We start from the raw sequence: 23,319 nt of genomic DNA on the forward strand, positions 1-23,319 counted from the left end.
TCTTCCATTGAGGATCATCACCGTTTCTTTGTGGAAAGTTTCATATGGCCCCTTCTGTTTCTCCCATGAGGTTGTAAAAAAAAATCTTAAGGCCTCTTCACCTTGGTAGAGGGCAATCCTTCCTTTGCTCTTCCCTTTCCCCAAGGGGTCAAGTGGGAATCAGGTTATGACCCAGAAAAAAAAAAAAAAAGATGGCAAAGAGGCATCCATATGGGTCTACTTAGAGGCCTTAAGTGAGATTAGAGGGGGAAGCATCCTTAAAGCTTATTTCCTCAGCAGGCCAATTATCTTAGTTCAGACTGCTCTAACAGAATACCATAGACTGGGTGGCTTAAACAACAAACATTTATTTCTCACAGTTATGGAGGCTGGGAAGTCCAAGGCCAAAGCACCAGCAGATCTGATGTGTGGTGGGGGTACTCTTCCTGGTTTGCAGATGGCCATCTTCCTGCTGTGTCCTCACATGGTGGAGAACAGAGAGCACTCTGGTCTTCCCATTATCTTATAAGGTCACTAGTACCATTCATGAAAGCTCCACCCTCATGACCTAATCACCTTTGAAACGCCCCTAAATACCATCACACTAGGGATTTAGACTTCAACATATGAATTCTGAGGGGACACAAACACTCAATCCATAGCACTAATTCACCAAATTATATCCCTACTGGAAATTTGGAGTCAAAGTCCTGTTAGCAATATAGAAAGTTGCTTTGCCTGCAATGTCCTCCATGTAGGATGGTGGCATTAACTGGACTGACAAGGAATTAGCCAAATTTTGTCTCCCCAAAACATGCCTAATGAGTTGACTTTAATAAGTGAAATGAAGTGTACAACAAACAGGACAACTGAATAGCTACTCATAAAAGAATGAATCTGGACATCTACCTCAAATAATAAACAAAAATTCACTTAAAATGGATCTAGAACTGAAATATGAGATCTAAAACTACAGAACTTTTAGAAGGAAACAGGGGTAAATCTTTATGACCTTGTATTAGACAGCAGTATATTTTAGATATGGCACCTAAACCAAAAAATATATATATTGGACTTCATAAAATTAAAAATTTTTATGCTTCAAGGAACACTACCAAGAAAGTAAAAAGACAACCTACAAATGGAAGAAAAAAATTGCAAATCAATTATCTGAGAAGAGTCTAGTATCCAGACTACATAAAGAACTCTTAACAACTGAACAAGACAAAGACAACCCAAATTAAAAACAGACAAAATATTTGAATAGCTATTTATCCAAAGAAGAGATACATATTGCACATCTTCCAAATTAACACATGAAAGTATCCTAACATCATTAGTTATCAGTAATAATGTTACTGATATTCAGAAAATGTAAATCAAAACCATAATGAGATACCACTCTACACATACTAGAATGGCTATACTCAAAAAGACAAGTAACAAGTTTTAGTGAAGCTATGGAGAAATGAGAACCCTCATACATTGCTGTTGGGAATGCAAAATGGTATAGCCGCTTTGGAAAACAGTTTGGCAGTTCCTCAAAAAGTTAAACACGGAGTTACCATATGACTATCATTCCACTCCTAGAGAACCCAGGAGAACTGAAAATATATGTTCACACAAAAACTTGTACATGAGTATTCATGGCAGCATTATTCAAAATACCAAAAGAAACAAAATGAAAGGGCCAGGCGCGGTGGCTCACGCCTGTAATCCCAGCACTCTGGGAGGCCAAGGCGGGTGGATCACGAGGTCAAGAGATCGAGACCATCCTGGTCAACATGGTGAAACCCCGTCTCTACTAAAAAAAATACAAAAAATTAGCTGGGCTTGGTGGCGCGTGCCTGTAATCCCAGCTACTCAGGAGGCTGAGGTAGAAGAATTGCCTGAACCCAGGAGGCGGAGGTTGCGGTGAGCTGAGATCACACCATTGCACTCCAGCCTGGGTAACAAGAGTGAAACTCCGTCTCAAAAAAAAAAAAAAGAAACAAAATGAAAACAACCCAAATGGTCATCAACTGATGAATGGATACACAAAACACACCATAAGGTGGAATTCTATTTGGTCACAAAAAGGAGTAAAGTACGAATACATACCATGACAGAAATGAACTTTGAAAACATCATGCCAAGTGAAAGAGGCCAGATACAAAAGGCCACATACTGTATAATTCTATTTATACAAAATTTCCATAACAGGCAAATCTATAGAGAAAGAAAGATTCGTGATTGCCAGAGCTCGGGGACAGGGAATAAGGTGTGACTGCTATTGGATGTGAAGGTTCTTCTCGAGTGTGATAAAAATGTTCTGGAATTAAATAGTAGTTACGGTTGCTAGTGTGATTGCTATTTAACTAGTGTGCACTTTAAAAGGGTGAATTTTATGGTATGCAAATTATCTCAATAAAAAAGTGAAGTGTGACTATAAAAAGGAGCCAAGTATACACATTATATGTACCATCAAAGAGATACGACAGAAAAGCAATAAAGAAGTTAACTTGAAAATCACTGCTGGATATTGGTGTTTACTTTTATAATAACATATATGAAAAATATTAAACTTTATTGCCATAAACTGAAAACCAAAATAAAAAAGATTGAGAGCAAAATTAATTGCATTTCCATGAAAAATATCCAAGGATAAATATTTGCTTTCTTCCCAGTATTTCAGCTGTTTGGAAGCTGAGCTCCTTAGAGCAGATATAAGAGCCTCGATGTTAGATTTGCTAGCAGCAAACTTGAAAGAATTCAAGTCTAAGACTCTGAGCCTCAAATGCATTGCCTTTGGTAAATGGTAAATGGATTCTCTCCCAGTGAGCTCTGTCATTGTAGACAAGCATTCCACCATGATAATGACAAAGTAACAGAGTATAACTTTCAATTACCAACATCCCAACCTTGGAGATTGCATGAACATTTGACTTAAAGCTTTTTTATAAGCCTCTGAATCAATATGTGTGAGACCAAATGGCCAGTTTTTCCAAATAATCATCAGCTCATGTTAAGAATGCTGAATCATAAGCAAACTTTTAATACATATGCTATAAAAGTAAAGATATGGCCGGGCACGGTGGCTCAAGCCTGTAATCCCAGCACTTTGGGAGGCCGAGGCGGGTGGATCACTAGGTCAAGAGATCGAGACCACCCTGGTCAACATGGTGAAACCCCGTCTCTACTAAAAATACAAAAAATTAGCTGGGCATGGTGGCGCGTGCCTGTAATCCCAGCTACTCAGGAGGCTGAGGCAGGAGAATTGCCTGAACCCAGGAGGCGGAGGTTGCGGTGAGCCGAGATCGCGCCATTGCACTCCAGCCTGGGTAACAAAAGCGAAACTCCATCTCAAAAAAAAAAAAAAAAAAAAAGTAAAGATATAATACAATATTATAGAACTGTGCCTGGCATATGATAAGCACCCCATAAATATTTATTGAATGAATGTTTATAATAGTCAATATTGTTTACTAAGTAACTTGATCAAAAATAAGGATCAGTAAATAGTATTCCTAAATCAACTTTATCAATAGAACATTGTTTTTATTTATTTATTTATTTATGAGATGGAGTCTTACTCTGTCACTAGGCTGGAGTTCAGTGGTGGGATCGCAGCTCACTGCAAGCTCTGCCCACCTCCCCGCTCTCCTCCTGGGTTCAAGAGATTCTCCTGCCTCAGCCTCCTGAGTAGCTGGGACTACAGGTGCATGCCACCACACTCAGCTAATTGTTGTATTTTTAGTAGAGATGGGGATTTCACCATGGTGGCCAGAATGGTCTCAATCTCTTGACCTTGTGATCCGCTTGCCTCAGCCTCCCAAAGTGCTGTGATTACAGTCATAAGCCATCGCATCTGGCCTCCTTAATTTATTTCTAATGTAATACTACATAATACCACATCCTTATTGATCTTCAAACTGACAAGTCAATGGTTATTAAGAAAGGTAATTAGTCCCTTATATGTAAAAAGAACATTCTAATTCTTTTTTTTTTTTTTTTTTTTTTTTTTTTTTGAGACAGAGTTTCATTCTTGTTACCCAGGCTGGAGTGCAATGGCGCAATCTCGGCTCACCGCAACCTCCGCCTCCTGGGTTCAGGCAATTCTCCTGCCTCGGCCTCCTGAGTAGCTGGGACTACAGGTATGTGCCACCATGCCCAGCTAATTTTTTGTATTTTTAGTAGAGATGGGGTTTCACCATGTTGACCAGGATGGTCTCGATCTGTTGACCTCATGATCCACCCGCCTCGGCCTCCCAAAGTGCTGGGATTACAGGCGTGAGCCACCGCACCCGGCCCATTCTAATTCTTAAAATTACTGCCCTTCACCTTGTAAACTTTTTTTTTTTTTTTTTTAAGACAGAGACTCACTCTGTTGCCCAGGCTGGAGTGCAACAGCTGGATCTCACTCAGCTCAATGCAACCTCTGCCTCCCAGGTTCAAGCAGTTCTCCTGCCTCAGCCTCCCAAGTAGCTGGGATTACAGGCATGTGCCAGTATGCCCAGCTAATTTTTGTTTTTTTGTTTTTTGTTTTTAGTAGAGATGGGGTTTCACCATGTTGGCCAAACTGGTCTCGAACTCCTGATCTTGTTATCTGCCTCGGCCTCCCAAAGTGCTGGGATTACAAGCGTGAGCCACCACGCTCAGCCAAACTTTTAAAAATAAAACAACTTCAGGTCAATAAAACTGCAAGGAGTTGTGAGATGAGTAATTTCTTATGCACTCTACAATTTTTTTATTTAATAAACTAAGAAAATATATATTAATATAGCTGAACAATAAGGTGTCCATTCTTCACATTCTAGAGCTCTGAGATAAATCCAAACAAAACACAATTAGCCTCACTCATACACATTGGAGTTCAGCAGGAAAGGAAATTCTTTCTCAATCACATCTTAAGGCATACCAATTTATCAATGCCAAAAAAGTCAGCGATTAATTTTATATTGTATTTTCCATTTTGTAAGCCTCTTTTTAAAAACAAGAAGTTATTTATCAGCATTTAACAACTCTAGGTTTTGAAGTACTACATAGTATCATCAGATGAGTAAAAGTAGAAAATAGCTCCAGAGAACACATCTCCTCTTTCAGGATATTTCTTCTTTAAGTCTTTAAGGATAAGCTTCTACAGCGTTTGACAGATAAGTCAATGGCTGAAACAGCCATCAGTTCAATCAACAGTCAGAAACCATCTTCCTCAATCTCCCTTACAGTAGTATAAGCTCTTCTCCTTGCTTCAAGGACACATGAAGACGTGAGTACCCACCTTTGTATCATCCTCTTTCAGGTTTTTTATTGGACATCACACTACTCAGCTTTCTTGTACTTACTTTCTTTTCCTCTTTATTTGCTGACATTACAAAATAACATTTTTAAAGAAAATGCAGATAGATAGCTGGTCTCTACATGGGAAGAACTTTCTAAGCATAAAAGTGATGGATCATAAAGGAAAATATTAACAGGCAGACAACATAAAATTGGTTTAATTTCTATAAATCATAAGCCATCATAAATTAAAGGGCAATTGTTGGGAAAATGTCCCACATGAAGAAGGGTTAATACCTTCACAGGGTTCAGTGCGTGGCCAAAACTGCCCCCAGCATTCCCTCACCCTCTATACAGGAAACTGCAGTGTATCTACAATAAAAAAATTTTTAAAAAAGAGGTTGCAGCTTCTCTCCCGCAGCTTTGAAAATTACTCTGCCTTTCCTTGTCTGTCTTGGTCTTTGCCTCCTACCTGGATGCTCTCTTTCTTCCAAGCCCTCTTTGACTTAAGTTCACATAAACAGGCAATCAGCCCAGTCTTGAGTCCAGATTTTCCCCAAGAAACAGCCTCTGAAACAGTTTTCTACCCTGCTCTGTAGCCTGCAGGCAAGTCACAACTCGTCACAGGCTCCAGGGATACCTTATCCAAGTAATTCCAGCCAAAGCCAAGCAGAGTGGCTCCTGCCTGGACTGGGGAAGATAAAAATCAAACAAACAACTGCTAAAAAAAAAAAAAAAAAAAACGAAGACTCCAATACAAAAACCATCAAAGAGCTTATGCAGGCAACTCACAGAAAAGAAGTAGCTAATAGCTAACAATAAGATTTCTTAACACTTAAAACATATTAATAATGATAGGAGGTGCCATTTTATCTGTGAAATTAGCAAAGTTTTAAAAATAATAATGCTAATATGTGTGTCATAAAACTGATGGTGGCAATGTAAATTGGCAAATCTTTCTGGAAAACAGTATGACAATGTTTCAATATGTTTTGAGAGCTTCACAATCTTCCTGCCTTTTGACCTCCCAATAATTTCATTTTTGGGAAGTGATCCTTTTGTTTTGTTTTTTTTTTTTTAATTTTGAGATAGGGTCTCACTCCATTTCCCAGGCTGGAATGCAGTGGCAAGTTCACTGCAGCCTTGAACTCCTGGGTCAAAGAGATCCTCCCACCTCAGCCTCCTGAGCACTAGGGGCTGGCTACAGGTACATGCCACCACACCTGGCTAATTTTTTTATTTTTTTTGTAGAGACAAGGTCTTGCTATGTTGTCCATACTGGTCTCAAACTCCTGGCCTCAAGTGATCCTCCCACCTTGGCCTCCAAAACTACCAGTTTTACATGCATGGACCCCCACACTCAGCCCAGGAACTGATCTTAAGTAATCAAAAAATGTAGCAAAAAGATTTAAGTGTAAAGACATTCATTACTAAATTTTGTATCTGAGGTCTAAATACTCAACAATAAGTAAATTGCAAGTAAATTAAGTTTCATCCAAGGTGTGATTATGGAACTAATAGAAATGATATGAGAACTGACCCTTGTATAGTACCGACGAAGGACCATTCCCTGTTCTATACAGTTAACTCGTACTAACTCGTTTACTTTTCAAAACAGCATGACATGGAGCCTGTGATACAGGCAGGTGCTCGTATCATCTCCATTTTACAGTTGAGAAATCTGAGGCCAGAGAAGTTAAATGATTGGCTCAAGGTTACACTAAAGCAGAATCACGTATCCTCATCTGAAATTCTACAACCCAGAAATCTCAGAAAATCAAGTGTTTTCTCTTTTTTTCAATTTTCTTTTTTTCAGAGACAAGGTCACCCAAACTGGACTGCAGTGGCATAATCACAGCTCCCTGCAGTCTGGGGTTTGCTTTGGGGATCAAGAGATCCTCCCACCTCAGCCTTCTAAGTAGCTGGGACCACAGATGCATACCACCACGCCCAGCTAATTTTTAAAACATTTTGTAGAGATGGGTCTTATTATGTTGCCCAAGCTGGTCTCAAATTCTTAGCTTCAAGTGATCCTCGCATCTCAGCGTTTTCATAAACTTGTGGCAAACTCATTTGCAAAACCTGACTTAAACTGACAATGAAATCATGTGTTATCCTTATCCTATTTAGAGAAAATTCATTTTACTAAAGAAAAGTTCATGTGTTTGATTACAAAGCTCTGCTCCAGACCCCACCAGACGTGATGCAGTGTCTATACCATGGCATCTTTCCATAAAGTGAAAATTCTGAATTTTAAAACACAACTAGCATCGTTAAAGAACTGTGACAGAGCTGTGCCAATTCTAAGCCATCCACCTGTGCTCCAAACCACCATGTGATCTTTTCAGAGCCTGTTTAATGACACAGGAAAATGCTTATCATTCAAGTATTTACACAGACAAATTTTAAATTGCAATTGTGGTAAGTGCTACTAAGGAGAAATCATTGGCATCGGAAGAACCTATGTTAAGCAGTTTGTCCTAGACAGTCAGAAGCAGATTTCTTGAGGAAATATTTGACATGAGATGTGAACAAGAGTTAGCTAAAGAAAACAGGAAAGACTACATCTGGCAGGGAGACTATCATATGCAACAGCCCTGTAGTAGCAGGGAAGATGGCACACAAGTCTGAGAAGAAGCCAATGTCGGCCAGGCATCACGGTGGCTCACTCCTGGAATCCCAGCACATTGGGAGGTCGAAGCAGGTGGATCACCTGAGGTCAGCAGTTCAAGACCAGCCTGGCCAACATGGAAAACCCTTGTCTCTACTAAAAGTACAAAAATTAGCCAGGTGTACTGGTAGGCATCTGTAATCCCAGCTACTTAGGAGGCTGAGGCAGGAGAATCACTTGAACCTGGGAGGTGGAGGTTGCAGTGAGTGGAGATTGCACCTCTGCACTCCAGCCTGGGCAACAAGATCGAAACTCCGTCTTAAAAAAAACAAAGCCAATGTAGAATAACCGTTTGCCTCAGTTTGCCTGACAGAGCCCCAGGTTAGATCTTTTGTCCTAGCATAAATAATATTATTATTTTTTTTTTTTTGAGATGGAGTCTCACTCTTGCCCAGCTGGAGTGCAGTGGCACAATCTTGGCTCACTGCAACCTCCATCTTCCAGGTTCAAGCAGTTCTGCTGCCTCAGCCTCCTGAGTAGCTGGGATTACAGGCACATGCCACCACTCCTAGCTAATTTTTGTATTTTTAATAGAGGCAGGATTTCACCATGTGGGTCAGGCTGGTACTTTCTTTTACTCTCAAAAATATCTTGGACTGGATGGTCAAGTATATGGTTACCGAACTTTTAGGCCAAATTAAGAGTTCTGTCTTTATCCTAAGAATAATGAGAAGCCATGATGGATTTTAAGCTAGAGGAGGTGGGTGGGTAGCATAATCAAATTTTAATTGTTAAAGCAGTACTCCTGCTGCAGGGCAAAGAATGGATGGGAATATTGAAAGGAAAGGGTTAATACCTTTAGTTAGGAGGCTATTACTGGACAACAGATAATGGTAGATCAGTCTAGGGCGATAACAGCAGAGACAGAGATACTCAGATGGATTTGAGATTTGGTATGAACATAAAATGAATAGAACTTGATAATTGTTTGGATATGGAAAGGAAGAAAGTGTGAGGTGTCAAGGATGAGGCCAAGATTTCTGATTTGCAAACTAGATAGAGGTTGGTATGACTCATTGAGATAACAACATATTTACATGAGCTAAAATTTAAAAGTGTGATGTATCTGCATATCCATCACAGTCTAAAGGCACGGGCCTGGAAAACAAGGAGAGAGTTTAGGTTCAAAACTTGTTGATGTTCCTTTCCATTCACAGAGCCCTCCTCCAAGGCAGGGCTACCCTATTTTCTGGTTGCATATTGGGGATATTTGGTGGTCAGACAAAAAAGAAGGTCCTCCTTAGCTGGTGATGTGGGACGGGAGCACTAGACCACTTTTAGCATGGAAATTTCCCTTACCGGTAAGCTTTTTACATGTACTGTTCACAAAACAGTTTCACATACAGGTTCACTGAAACCCAAGACCTTGTGGGAAATTATCATCTAATTTAGGAAACTGAGGGAGAGTTCTTAAATTACCTGTCCACAGAGCCAGTACGGGGCTTCTCTATGTCAACCTATCACCTCCTATATGCATCCTCTGGGTGCAAGAGACCATCTTAAGGGCACCAAGAAACCTGCCATATAATGAGGTCTTACTAGGTACCAGGCTCTAGGAGAAAAAAGAAACTCAACTTGAGAACTTCTAAGGATGTTTCTCACACACTTACCCTACAGTAAGTTCGCTTTCAACTTTCAAAAAGGTTCAAGTCCCAAGATGGGGTGGAGGCGTGAGACGGCGGAGATGAACCCGGGCAGACAGAGACCACCCTAAATACCGGGCCCGGGTTGGGCGGGGAATGGGGTCCCAACGGCTGGGCCCTGGGAGACACTCGGAAGGCTCCGCGGGCTCGGCCCCGTCCCTCCGCTGGGGGGCCGCCAGCCGACCGGCAGCGGGAGGCCCAGAGGCCCGTTTGCCCACCGCGTTGCCATAGCAACGGCCAGGTCCGGCTGCGCCCCGGGCCGTCCCCCCGCTCCCGCGGGCCCGCCCCGAGCGGCGACTCCAGGGACCACTCACCGCGGCCGGGGGTGCTGGCGGGCCGCCGACAGATGCGCACACTTCGTGCAAGTTGTAGCCGAGCCCGGAATTCTGCCCCGGGAGAAACTTTTCGGCCCGCAGAGCAGCCGCACGGCGTGGACGGGTGCCGCGCGAGGACAAAGAGCGGCGGCGGGTGCAAAGCCCCTTTTCCCAGCCGCGGGGCTGGCCCGGAGGTGCCGGCTGCACAACGGCGCCCACGTGCCCCGGGTGCAGCCCCAGGCGCGTCCGCGGGCGGCTCCCCTTAGGGACGGACCTAAAATCCCGTCTGGGGCACAGAGGAGCAGCCACGTGTACGTAAAATACAGCTTTGTAGCGGGAATATCACGGCACTGAGGTGACTGATGCCCAGGCCACTCTTCTCACTCCGGGTCAAGCCCTCAACCCCCAGCCAGTTGGAGCTAGGGCTGCAAGCCTTGAACTGCAGTGCAGGGGGGTGGGGGGAGGTAGACTAAAAAGACGGGGAAATGCTGGGGGGAGGGTGTTTGTCCCCACACAGGGGCTGAGAAGACTCCTGACAGATCAAATGACGATTCTCACGGATATATTTTAGCTACAAACCTATGAGGAACCATCTGAATGCCTGTCCTCGGCAACAGAGGGTCCAGCTGTATGCTAATGGATTTATTGGCCTGAACTAGGAATGGCTTCTGTGGTCCTGGGTCCTACTCTCTAGCAGCTGTAGGGAAGAAATTCAACTCTCTTAATGCTAGCCTAATTATTTAAGGCAGATATTCTCTCAAATTCGACTGATTGATAGCCAGTAAGTTGATAGGCAGGTGGATTCATTTTATTGCTTAGAGGGAGGTACATTTGGCAACTAGTTGATCCAGTCCTTTTCATCAAAAAACTCAAAATGGTCATAATGGGTGACTGGTAACTTCAAACTACTGGACTAGGCCGGGCGCAGTGGCTCACACCGATAATCTCAGCACTTTGGGAGGCCAAGGCAGGAGGATTCTTCGAACCCAGAAGTTCAAGACCAGCCTGGGCAACATCAGGAGATCCCCATCTCTACAAAATTAAAACCTCCCTGGCCAGTAAACGGCTACAAGAAATCTACTATATAATGAGGTCCTACTAGGTACCAGGCTGCGGGAGATTAAAAAAGATCTCCTAGGAGAGTCTCCCCATCTTAAGGTCCTTAACTTAATCTCATCTGTAAAGTGTCCTTTGCATATAATGTAACATATTCACAGGTTCCAGCCTGGGCAACACAGCCAACCCTGACTCTAAAAACAAAACAAAAACAACCACTGGACTACGTTTTTCCCTGCGTTAAACCAGGCCATCAAAAAACTGTATGCTTGTACCATTGTGTCTTCCCCTTGCAACATTGCCTGTCCAAGTCATGTTCAGCACTATGCCATTTACATATATTAAGAGATGCTGTTTAAAAAATATTCATGATACCTCTGCATTTACTAGAGGGATTACTTTAAGAATGCTGTTTATTACATCTCTGTAGCAGAATCCTATCGGCTTGTCCAGCCCAGAGCTTTTCAAACTTTTTTGAGCACAATCCACCAAAATAAATATGTTTATATTATCACTCAATACACATGTACTCATATATTTCGTAACTGAAACGAGTTTTGTAAAACTTTACCCACATCTCATGCGATGCACTCTGATACTTTTAATATCTTTTTATGGTGGATTTCTACCCACTAATGGTTTCTTGACCAATGCAAGTTGCAGTTTAACAGCGGCAGTATAACCAGATTTCTTTTTCTGGAAACTAGCCCTGAATCCTCAGACAAGGTAACCAGGCCACCTGGCTACAGCTGATTGTTCCAATAGTAGGGATCTGACTCAAGATATGCCAATCATATCCCTCTCCCGGGAATTTGGAATTAGGACTGAGAGATTCCTTTTTTATATATTTTTTTCAATTTAAATTTCTTTTTTTATTATTATACTTTAAGTTCTGGGCTACAGGTGCAGATCATGCAGGTTTGTTACATAGGTATACACGTGCCATGGTGGTTTGCTGCACCCATCAACCTGCCATCTACATTAGGTGTTTCCCCTAACGCTATCCCTCCCCTAGCCCCCAACCCCCGCGACAGGCCCTGGTGTATGATGTTCCCCTCCCTGTGTCTATATGTTCTCATTGTTCAACTCCCACTTATGAGTGTGAGCATGCGGTGTGTGGTTTTCTGTTCTTGTGTTAGTTTGCTGAGAATGATGGTTTCCAGCTTCATCCATGTCCCTGCAAAGGTCATGAACAGGACTGAGAGATTTCGATCTTTCTCTAGGTAGCTAATGTGGAAACACAGAACATCTTTAAAATAGAAAATCAGGGGCCAGGCATGGCAGCTCATGCCTGTAATCCTAGCACTTCGGGAGGCTGAGGCGAGCAGATCTCCTGAGGTCAGGAGTTCAAGACCAGCCTGACCAATATGGAGGAACCCCGTCGCTACTAAAAATACAAAATTAGCTGGGCGTGATAGCGCATGCCTGTAGTCCCAGCAACTTGGGAGGCTGAGGCAGGAGAATCACTTGAACCTGGGAGGCAAAGGTTGCAGTGAGCTGAGATCATGCCATTGCACTCCAGCCTGGGCAACAAGAGCAAAACTCCGTCTCAAAAAAAAAAAAAAGAGAGAGAGAGAAAATCAGAAGCTGTCACCAGACATGCTTTCCCACTAGGCGGTCAAAAGAAATGCAGAAAGCCAGGCTGCAGGGAAAATGGGAAAAGAACAGGAAGGATGAAAAAGATATACAGAGAGAAGTGACCAAAAGAGTTCTAACAGCTTTCCATTCTTCGTCATGGTATTTTCTGAAATGAATTGTTCCTGCCTTTGAATTCCATGTATTGTTTCCAACTCTTTATAATAAAGTCCACTCTTTTGCGTAGCTAGTAGTTCAGGTGGGGGAATTTCTGTTATCGCAACCAAAGTCAATCTAACTATATTGGTTTTATATAGTAACCATTTATCAAAATTTGGTGACTTAAACAATAAGAATACCTTCTCTTGCAATTCTATAGGTCAGAAATCCAACATAGATTTCACTGGGCTATATAGTCAGTGTTGCAGGGATGTGTTTCTTTCTGGAGGCTCTAGGAGAGAATCAGTTTCTTGGCCTTTCCAGCTTCTAGAGGCTACCCACATTCCTTGGTTAGTGACCCTCTTCCTCCCTCTTCAAAGCCAACAACACTGCATCTTTCTAACCAGGCTTCTGAGGTCATGTCTTCCTCTGATCCTAGCTGGGAAAGGCTCTTGGCTTTTAAGGATCTATGCAATTAGATTAGACCCACCAAAACAAATCCAGGATAACCTCCCCATTTTAGGGTCCTTAACTTAATCACAGCTGTCAAGTGCCCTTTTCATATAATGTAACATATTCACAGGTTCCAGGAATTCGGATTTGGACATCTGTAGGAGGAGGGGGCTATCACACTAATATAATCACTTATATGCCCTGTATAGGAGGGTCCATGCAAGAAATATATTTCAATCCTGAGTGCCAGGAAAGAATATTTTTTCCTAGAGAAGCTGACATGACTTTTCTTTATAACAGAAAGCAGACCATAAAATTGATCACATTTCCCTTTCACCTTGGCTTCCAGGAAGATAGTTCCCAAATTTGCAACTCAATTTTAATAACTTTGTCAAACTACAGTTTTCATATCTGCATCACAACTTTCTCCTGTTCCCTTTCATTTCCCCTCATTCCTACTTTTTGTATGTTTTTGTTGTAGTATTATTTTAAACTGCTTCAAATATTTTACACGTGCTGTTTCCTCTCTCTGTAAGGCTCTGCTCCCCAAGCCTGGTTCTTTCTCATCATTGAGATCTCAGCTCACTCACCACCTCCTCAGAGAATCCTGCCTTGATTTTCCTGCCTAAAATAGCCCCAACCGACAGTCTATCACATCTCCCTTCTTTGTTGTCTTAGAGCACTTTACACCATCTAAAAGGAACTGTTTGTTTTCTTTCTTTCCTAGCCAGAAGCTAAGCTCCAAGACAGTAGGGACCTGGCCTCTTTGATTATTGCTTGTTCCTAGTGCCTGGAACTTCGTTAGCTAGTTAGTAAACATTATGGAATTAATAAATAAAGAATTAATAGAAGAAAGGAAGGGAGGGAGGGAGGGAAAAAAGGAGGGAGCGAAGGAGAACAGAAAGGAGGGAGTGAAGGAGGGAAAAGGAAGAGAGGGAAGAAAGGGAGAAAGGATGGAAGGATGGGAGGGAGGGAGGGAGGAAGGAAGGGAGGGCAGGGAGGGTGGATTGAAGGAAAGAGACTTTGTTGAACATGGTAAGATATATATGGATAGGTAAATAGGTAGATAGACTGACAAACAGGCAAATATTCATTTCCAGTGTGCAAATGTCACTAATATTTATAGACAGGAACCAGAGGAACTATATAAAAAAGTAAAACGTACTTGATTCCCGAAAATATATACATGGAGATCCTAGGTTTCCTTGGGTAACTCTTGACATAATGCCTTAGACAATTTTTTTAAGCACTGAAGTGGCTCAGGATAACTACATTAAATATTAGGGCTAGTAACCATAGCTGAAGTCATCAATTCTCAATGAGATAATGGATTGCAACACCATGACCACTAACATGACAAATTCTTAACACTGCCAAGGAACTCAGTCTATTCTAGGGGTCATTACTACACAACAATCTGTTCTCATTCTATTCCTGTAATTATTAATGTCACCACTGGCAATAAGTGTTATATGTTATTTACTTAAACACTCTATGGTAACGTTATTGTTATAATGTAATATCAAACTGCTTGACATTTAAGGAGTAGAAGTCAGAATTGAAGTTTGTCAATATAGCAAAACATAGAAGCAATTCGTAGTTTGTTCCAAGGTTTGCTAATCCTGTTGTAAAAATACCAGAATTTAGGGGGGGTGAGTGGGAGATTTCAGTTTTCTTAAATCAAGAAGCAGTTGATTTATACATGTAATAAGGCTATCTCTGCTATTCAAAAGATTTTAAGAGGCTCTGTGTAACCAAAAAAAAAAAATCCCTATAATTTTTTGTTCCATAAAACAAATTGAGATGTTTAGATTATTATGTATATTGATTCCTTCCTTCCTTCTTTCCTTCCTTCCTCCCTCCCTCCCTCCCTCCCTTTTTCTCTCTTTTCTTCCTTTCTTTCCCTTCTTTCCCTCCCTCCCTCCTTCCCTTCCTTTCTTCCTTTCTCTCTTTCTCTCTTTCTTTTTCCTTCTTTCTTTTCTTTGAGACAGGGTCTCACTTTGTCACGCAGGCTGGAGTGCAGTGGCACGATCTCAGCTCACTGCAGCCTGAACTCAAGCAATCCTCCTACCTTAGCCTCTCAAGTAGCTGGAACCACAGGCATGCACCACCTTGCCTGGCTAATTTTTGTATTTTTTCTAGAGACAGAATATTGCCATTTTGCCCAGGCTGGTCTTAAACGCCTGAGCTCATACAGTCCACCCACATTGGCCTCCCAAAGCACTGAGATTACAGGCATGAGCCACCATGCCTAGCAAGATTTCTTAAATGGGAACATATCTTTGAAAAGTAAATAATGCAAAGTATAACTTTTTCCTAATAAGATCTGTCTCTGATTACTGATAGGCTCTACCAATTTATATGTCTTTCCATTTGCTCTCTTCCCCTACTTTAACAAAATAAAACTATATCTTATCCACACAGCTCAAAAATGAGGTAAACATTTGACAATTAACTCAGTTTGTCTCACCAGTTTTGGATATCTGACCTAGCTTCCTTGTCAGATATTAATTAGAGTTCAAGTTAGTGCACACCAAACATTCATGGATTGGAAGACTTATGTTGTTAAGATGGCAGTGCTCCTCAAACTGATTCACAAGTTCATTACAATCCTTGTCAAAATTTCAGTGGTACTTTTTGCAGAAATTGACAATCTGATCTTAAAATTTATATATAAATGAAAGGGACCGAGAACAAGTAACAATCTTAAAAACAGAAGCAAAGTTGGAAGATTCACACTTCCTGATTTCAAAACTTACTACAAAGCTACAGTCATCAAGACTAGATCATTCAGTGATATAAGACAGGGCAAGATGAAAAACAAAGACTGGGTCATACTGGTATAAGGCTAGACACGGTGAAATAGAATTGAGATTCTGGAAATAAACCCGTTCACCTATAGTCAATTGGCAAAGATACCAAGGCAATTCAATAAGGGAAAGAGTAGTCTTTCTAACAAATGGTGCTGAAAAAACTGGATATCCACATGCAAAGAAGTAAATTTGGACTGTACCTCACATCAAATACAGAAGTTAACTCAAAGTGAATCAAAGACCTAAATATAAGAGCTCAAACTATAAAACTATTAGAAGAAACGTAAGTATAAATTTTCATGACATTGGATTAGGCAATGGCTTCTTAGATACAGCACCTAAAGCAAAAGCAACCAAAGAGAAAAACAGACGCATTGAACTTCATCAAAATTAAAATTTCCGTGCTTCAAAGAACACTATCAAGAAGATTAGGAGAAAATCCACAGAAAAGGAGAAAATGTTTGCAAGTCATATATCTGATTATCAAAATTATACTTTTTTAAAGTAGTCCTACAGCTTAGCAGTAAAAAAGACAATCCAATGTTAAAATGGGCTAAGGATTTGAATAGACATTTTCCAAAGAAGATATACCAATGGATGGCCAATAAACACATGAAAAGATGCTCAACAACATTAATTATCAGAGGAATGTGAATCAAAACCATAATGCGATACCAGCTGGTATATTGGTATGTGCTAGCCCAGCTACTTGAGAGGCTGAGACAAAAGGCTTGATCAAGCCCAGGAGTTGGAGTCCAGCCTGGGCAACATAGCAAGACTCCTTTCTCTAAAAATGTAAATAAATAAAATTAAAACCCTAATGAGATAATCACTTCACACCCACTAGGAGGGCTATAATCAAAACTCTAGACAATAACAAGTGTTGGTGAGGATGTGGAGAAACTGGAACCTTTGTACATTGCTGATGGGAGTGTAAAACAGTACAGCTGCTTTGGAAAACACTCTGGCAGTTCATTAAATGATTAAACATAGAGATTATGTGGCCACTCCTGGGTGTATGACCAAAAGAATAAAAAACATCTGTCCACACAAAAGCATGTATATGAATGTTCACAGCAGCATTATTCATAATAGTCAAGAAGAGGAAACAACCCATGCCCAAAAAATAATGAGTGAATAAGCAAAGACAGTATATCCATACAATGGGATGTTATTAGGCCATAAAAATAATGAAGTACTGACACATACTGCAATATGGATGACCCTGAGGATGGGGAAATGGAGAAGAGTGCTAATAATTATGTAGTTTCTTTTTGGGGTGATGAAAATATTCTAAAATTTGACCATGTTGATGGCTGTACACCTTGCGACTATTCTAAAAGCCACTGAATTGTGCTCTTTAAAAAGGTAAATTCTGGTAGGTGCAATGGCTCACATCTGTAATCCGAGAGCTTTGGGAGATCGAGTTGGGAGGACTGCTTGCGGCCAGGAGTTTCAGACCCGCCTGGGCAACATAGCGAGACTCCATCCCTACAGAAAATTTAAAAATTAGCTGAGGCACATGCAAATGATGGTGTGAATTTGTAGGCCCAGCTACCTGAGAGACTCAGGTGGGAGGATCATATGAGCTCAGGAGTTTGAGGCTGCAGTGAGCTATGATCATGCCACTGTACTCCAGCCTGAGTGACAGAGCAAGACCCTGTCTCTTTTTTTAAAAAGTGAATTGTATAGTATATTAATAGTATTTCAATTAAAAAAGTAAAAACAACTACATAGTGCTTCGTATTTTACGGATTCTAAAACCACAGGTTTTTTTTTTTTGGTTTTTTTTTTCACTTTTTAACTTCTTGGAAATTGGGTTGCCTCTGATTACATATTACTATGCTGTTAGGCAGATAGCAGTCCTGATATTGTGGCATAAAAACTTTTTGTTGACACCTTCCTGAAGAACCAAGAAAGTACTTACATTTATGTGTCTAGGTTTGAATAAAATACAGGTACTACTAACCCACCTAATAATATCACCAATTCTGTGCCAGGCACTGTCCCAAATGCTTTATGTATTTTAATTTAATTCTCAAAACAACTCCAGGAGGTGAGTACTGATGAAGAAACAGAAGTACAGTCTGCAGGATCGACTTGTCCAAGACCACATGGCTAGTATGTGTGAGTCCAGGGGTGGGCCTAGGGGCTGTGCTCCTGACCATTTGGCGTCACTGCCTCCCTTACCTGTAACAGCCTTTAAGGTTTCCAGAGGCAAAGTTGGCCAAGAGAGTAACTAAAGCTAACAGTCTTGCAATGGTTTCATGATACAAACACCATTCACTTGGAAGTTTGATTCACCCATTGAAACATTGTTTGGCTATGTCTAAGGAATTTCATAGTCCAGAATTTTGTTTACTGAGTGCAGATAAGGGGAGTAATCTTTTTCTACTTGGCTTACATGTGAGTAAGGGGAGCTGGAGGAGCCTTAGACTGGACTCTCGTCATTTTCCCACCAGCTGACTGCAAAGATTGACCTCCCTGTCCTGTGAGAAGAGCTGAGTGAGGGGCAAGCCCAGCCAGGCTCAAGCATGGGAATAGACCAAGTCCCTTTACTCACATGTGAAGGACATAGACACAGAGGGAAAGCCACCAGAAGTCATCACAGGAAAGAATGCAGGGTCAGATCTGGGGCAAACGTTCTACCGCCCTGTCACTGACATTCAATGTTGATGATTTAATGCAAAGGAGATCATAGGAAGATCAGAAGGACTCCTGGGGTTCCGGGGTGTCTGGTATGCCCAGGCTCGTGAGAGGAGATGGATTGTGCCACCTCCAAGAAACTTTTAAGCAGAGGGAAAAGATAGCAAAGCCCTTCCTGTCGCCATACTACCAGGGCTCTTAACACACCCAGGCCGGCTGAGTTCCCTCAGACACCAGATTCCAGTTCAGAATGATTAGGGAAACCCAGCTGGAGCCTGACTGCTTCCAGTGGCCTTAGTTTCTTGAGGACAGAGTGGAGTGAAGTCTGGACTCAGAGGCCTCCACTGCCTGTGCACATCCTCTTACAAAACCTTCAGCGGCATTCTCCAGCCATAGACAGTAGTGGCTCCGCCCCTCCAGCCTAGGCCTCTAAGCCAAACACAATTCTATCAGAAGAGAAACGATGTAAGCAATGAGGACAGCTGAGGACACACTCCAATGAGGCAGGACACTGGCTCTGAACTGTGTTACTGAAAGAGGCGTGGGCAGAGGAGCTACCCAGGATCACTATCGCTTAATTCTTTATTTTTTCTTAAATTTTTATTTGGAAATAACTTCAAACTTTTGTTAAAAAGTTACAAAAATTAAAGTAGTAAAAAAAATGCCCATATATCCTTTCGGTTTGTTGGGTTTTGTTTTTTGATTTTGAGATAAAGTCTTGCTCTGTCGCCCAGGCTGGAGTGCAGTGGTGTGATCTTGGCTCACTGCAACTTCTGCCTCCCTGAGTAGCTGGGATTACAGGCACCTGCCACTATGCCCAACTAACTTTTTTGTATTTTTAGTGGAGACAGACTTTCACCATGTTGGCCAGGCTAGTCTCGAACTCCTGACCTCATGATTCACCTGCCTCAGTCTCCCAAAGTGCTGGGATTACAGGAATGAGCCACTGTGCCCAGCCTTTTTTTTTTTTTTTTTCCAGTAGAAACAGGATCTTGCTCTGTTGTCCAGACTGGAGTATAGTGGCATAATCATGGCTACTGCAGCCTCAACCTTCTGAGTTCAATCTTGGAGTCCTGATATGTTGCCCATGCTGGTCTCAAACTCCTGGGCTAGAGTGACTCTCCCACCTTGGCCTCCCAAAGCTGTAGGATTAAAAGTGTTAGCCACCGTGTCTGGCCCCAGATGTCCTTCACCCAGATTCACCTATTAAGATTTTACAACAGCCAGACCCAGTGGCTCACGCTTGTAATCCCAGCACTTTGGGAGGCCAAGGCAGGCAGATCACGAGTTCAAGAGATCGAGACCATCCTGGCCAACATGGTGAAACCCTATCTCTACTAAAAATACAAAAATTAGCTGGGCGTAGTGGTGCGTGCCTGTAGTCCCAGCTACTCAGGAGGCTGAGGCAGGAGAATCACTTGAACCAGGGAGGTGGAGGTTGCAGTGAGCTGAGGACTTGCCACTGCACTCCAGCCTGGTGACAGAGCGAGACTTCATGTCAAAAAAAAAAAAGAAAAATTTATACCATTTGCTTTATTTATAGCACTCTCTCCTCTCCCTATGTGTGTGTGTGTTTGTGTGTGTGTGTGTGTGTGTGTGTGTGTGTGTGTGTGTATGTGTGTGTAATTAAAAAAGATATACATCTACAGTTTTGGTCTGTACCATTTGTGGGTGATTTGCGCACACTAAGTCCTTTTACTTTTAAATACTCCAGTGCATATTTTCTAAATATGAGAATATTCAATTATATAACCACAGTTCAGTTATCATTAGTACATTTAACATTGGTACATTAATCTCATCTACTCTCCATATCCTCATGTTGTCTGTTGACCCAAGAATGTCCTTTATGCTACATTTTCCCCATTTCACTACAGGACCCGATATAGGGTCAGGTGTTGCATTTAGTTGTCATGTCTCTTTAGCCTCCCTGAACCTGGACATTTTCCTAGCTTTTCTTTAATGACAGAGACATTTTTTAAGAATCCAGTCACCTATCCCCTGCCTTTACTTAACATAGCATCTTTCATTCTGTGTTTGTCTGATGTTCCTCTGTGATGAGATTCGGGTTCTGCATTCTTGGCGGCAATACTGTATTATGGCTGACACCATGTCCTTCTCACGGCATTACATCTGGGGGCACAGTATGTCCACCTGCCCCTTATTGGTGATGTTATTTTGATCATATGATCAAGATGTTATCTGATTTCTCCACTGTATAAGACTCCAATTGCTGTATATTTTTTCCCTCCTTTACAACTTTTCCTGCACAACGATGAGCAGTCAGTGGAGAGACAATTTAGGACTATGCAAATATCCTGCTCCTCATCAAAATTTCCCCCTAGGGTTAGCCCTTACCAAGTTTTTCTGATGTTCCCCGGAGCTGAGTGCCACCTATGGGGCTTCCAGCACACTGCAACATGGGGAATGAACCTCGGACCTCTTTCATTCTGCCACTTGTCTGGAGTCCAGGACGTTTTGAAAGACCCTATAGAGACCTGAGTCGCAAGCCTGAGTTCTGATCCGGACACCACCGATGACTCATGAAAAACTTTGGACAAGTCTTTTTAAGACTTGTGTTCCTACCGGGTACAGTGCCTTACGCCTGTAATCCCAGCACTTTGGGAGGCCAAGGCAGGCTGATTACCTGAAGTCGGTAGTTCGAGACCAGCCTGACTAACATGGAAAAACCCCTTCCCTACTAAAAATACAAAATTAGCCAGGCATGGTGGCGCATGCCTGTAATCCCAGGTATTCAGGAGGCTGAGGCAGAAGAATCACTTGAACATGGGAGGCAGAGGCTGCAGTGAACTGAGAGCTTGCCACTGCACTCCAGCCTGGGTGACAAAGCAAGACATCGTCTCAAAAAAACAACCAGGGCAGGGCCAGTGGCTCACACCTGTAATTCCAACACTTTGGGAGGCCAAGGCAGACAGATTACCTGAGGTCGACAGTTCAAGACTAGCCTGACCAACATGGAGAAACCTCATCTCTACTAAAAATACAAAATTAGCCAGACACAGTGGCACATGCCTGCAATCCCAGCTACTTGGGAGGCTGAGGCAGGAGAATCGCTGGAACCTAGGAGGCAGAGGTTGCAGTGAGCCAAGATCACGCCATTGCACTCTATCCTGGGCAACAAGAGCGAAACTCCATCTCATCCATCTCTCTGCTGGGTTCAAACTCACTTCGTCTGAACCCAACATACTGTATACTGTTTTTTCCTATACAAACATTCCTATAATGAAGTTTAATATACAAATGAGGTACAGCCAGAAATTAACAATAACTAATAAAATAGAAAAAGCATAACAATATACTGTCATACAAGTTATTTGAATGTGGTCTCTCCCTCAAAAATCTTACTGTACTGTACTCACCCTTCTTCTTATGATCTGTCGACCTAATAACCAAGAACGCTACTAAGTGACTAAGGGCTGGTAGTATATACAGTGTGGATACACCAGACAAAATTCTTGTCCCTAGTGGAACAGGGTGGGATGGAGGGGGTGGTTAGAGATCTCATCACGCTACTCAAAATAGTGTGCAATTTAAAACCTCATGAATTGTTTATTTCTGGAATTTTCTATTTAATATTTTCAGATTGCCATTTGCTACAGGCAACTGAAGTTACCGAAAGCAAAGCCAAGGATAAGGGGTGACTACCGTAGTTTGCATGTCCATGCCTCTCTCGCTCTCTCTCGCGCTCTCTCTCTCTCTCTCTCTCTCTCTCTCCACTCCGCCCCCCTCCTCCTCTCTCCCTACAAGCTTTGGTGGAAAAGCCACATCCTCATAATTCTTTCCCTGAATCTTATCCAGCTAAAAGATTTTACTGGGCACAATATTCTTAATTTGATATGTTCCCTGAAGTACCTTAATCCATTCAAAGGTTGTAGCGATAAATATTATGCTCATATTTTTAATATGATCCTTACCTCAAGGCTAGATTTTAATGGGCCTTCAATTTTAAATTTTATCGTAGTCTTCAGTGTCAAGAAGCAATTACCTCTTCAAAACCCTAAGTCTTTCAATTTTTGTATACTATTTTCTTTCACTCCTTCTTAAAAACATGGCGATTCTTTTGTGAACTCATGTCTTTTTTGAAATACCTTGATAAACAGAATATCAACCAACGTAGGCTACTTATGTTGTTTTTCCAATCTCTTCCCCTCTATTGAAATTCATTAAGTACATGATGTGCCTCCCAAGTTATCTCAGGCTATAGTTTTCAGCAAACGTTTTTCCTCTGCGTAACATGAATCACTGTCCCTCTAGTCACCAGTATCAGTTTCCTTGCTACCCACTTGCTAGGCCAGTGCCTGGGATCTTAGTGTTTTGTTATTGTTCGTTTTTTTTCCCCAAGGAAGCCCAAGCTTCTTTGTATTATAGGCCAGCTTATGCTGCAGTAATGAATAGCACACAATTCTCACTGACTTACAACAAAAGTCCTCATTCATGTATAATTTGCTGCAGATATGAAAAATACGACAAAGTGTATATTATCCATGTATCAGTGCAGCACACCAGACTAGTTGAGACTCAAGCATCTTCATGTCAGTGCATGCTCTCTGAATCACCTCAGTAAGGGAAGAGAGAAAATAGAGAATCAAGCACTGGCTCTCATTCAACCTAGCAACGACCTACATCACTTCCACTCTCATTGGCCAATTCAAGCCTCATAAACACACCTGAAGTAAGTAACTGGTGTGCAGTAGTGCAATCTTCCCATGCACTTAGGAGAGCACTAGAACCAC

The 23,319-nt window shown here is 41.9% G+C and overlaps 1 protein-coding gene across 4 annotated transcripts in view; it reads right to left on the reverse strand.

Annotated features, from left to right (window-relative positions):
* The window catches only part of STK33 (serine/threonine kinase 33), a 196,393-nt gene extending 186,352 nt beyond the window's left edge, over positions 1-10,041 (reverse strand). For 2 of the 4 annotated variants that reach the window (XM_010341359.3, XM_074401061.1), the window contains exon 1: positions 9,864-10,041. The gene's annotated coding sequence lies outside the window, so the exon portion shown is untranslated. The remainder of the gene's footprint in view (positions 1-9,863) is intronic. The other 2 variants (XM_074401062.1, XM_039471442.2) reach the window with 1 other exon arrangement.
* Between the last annotated feature and the right edge of the window lie 13,278 nt (positions 10,042-23,319).

Source organism: Saimiri boliviensis, chromosome 6 (assembly GCF_048565385.1).
Source record: "Saimiri boliviensis isolate mSaiBol1 chromosome 6, mSaiBol1.pri, whole genome shotgun sequence".
NCBI classification, from domain to species: Eukaryota; Metazoa; Chordata; class Mammalia; order Primates; family Cebidae; genus Saimiri; species Saimiri boliviensis.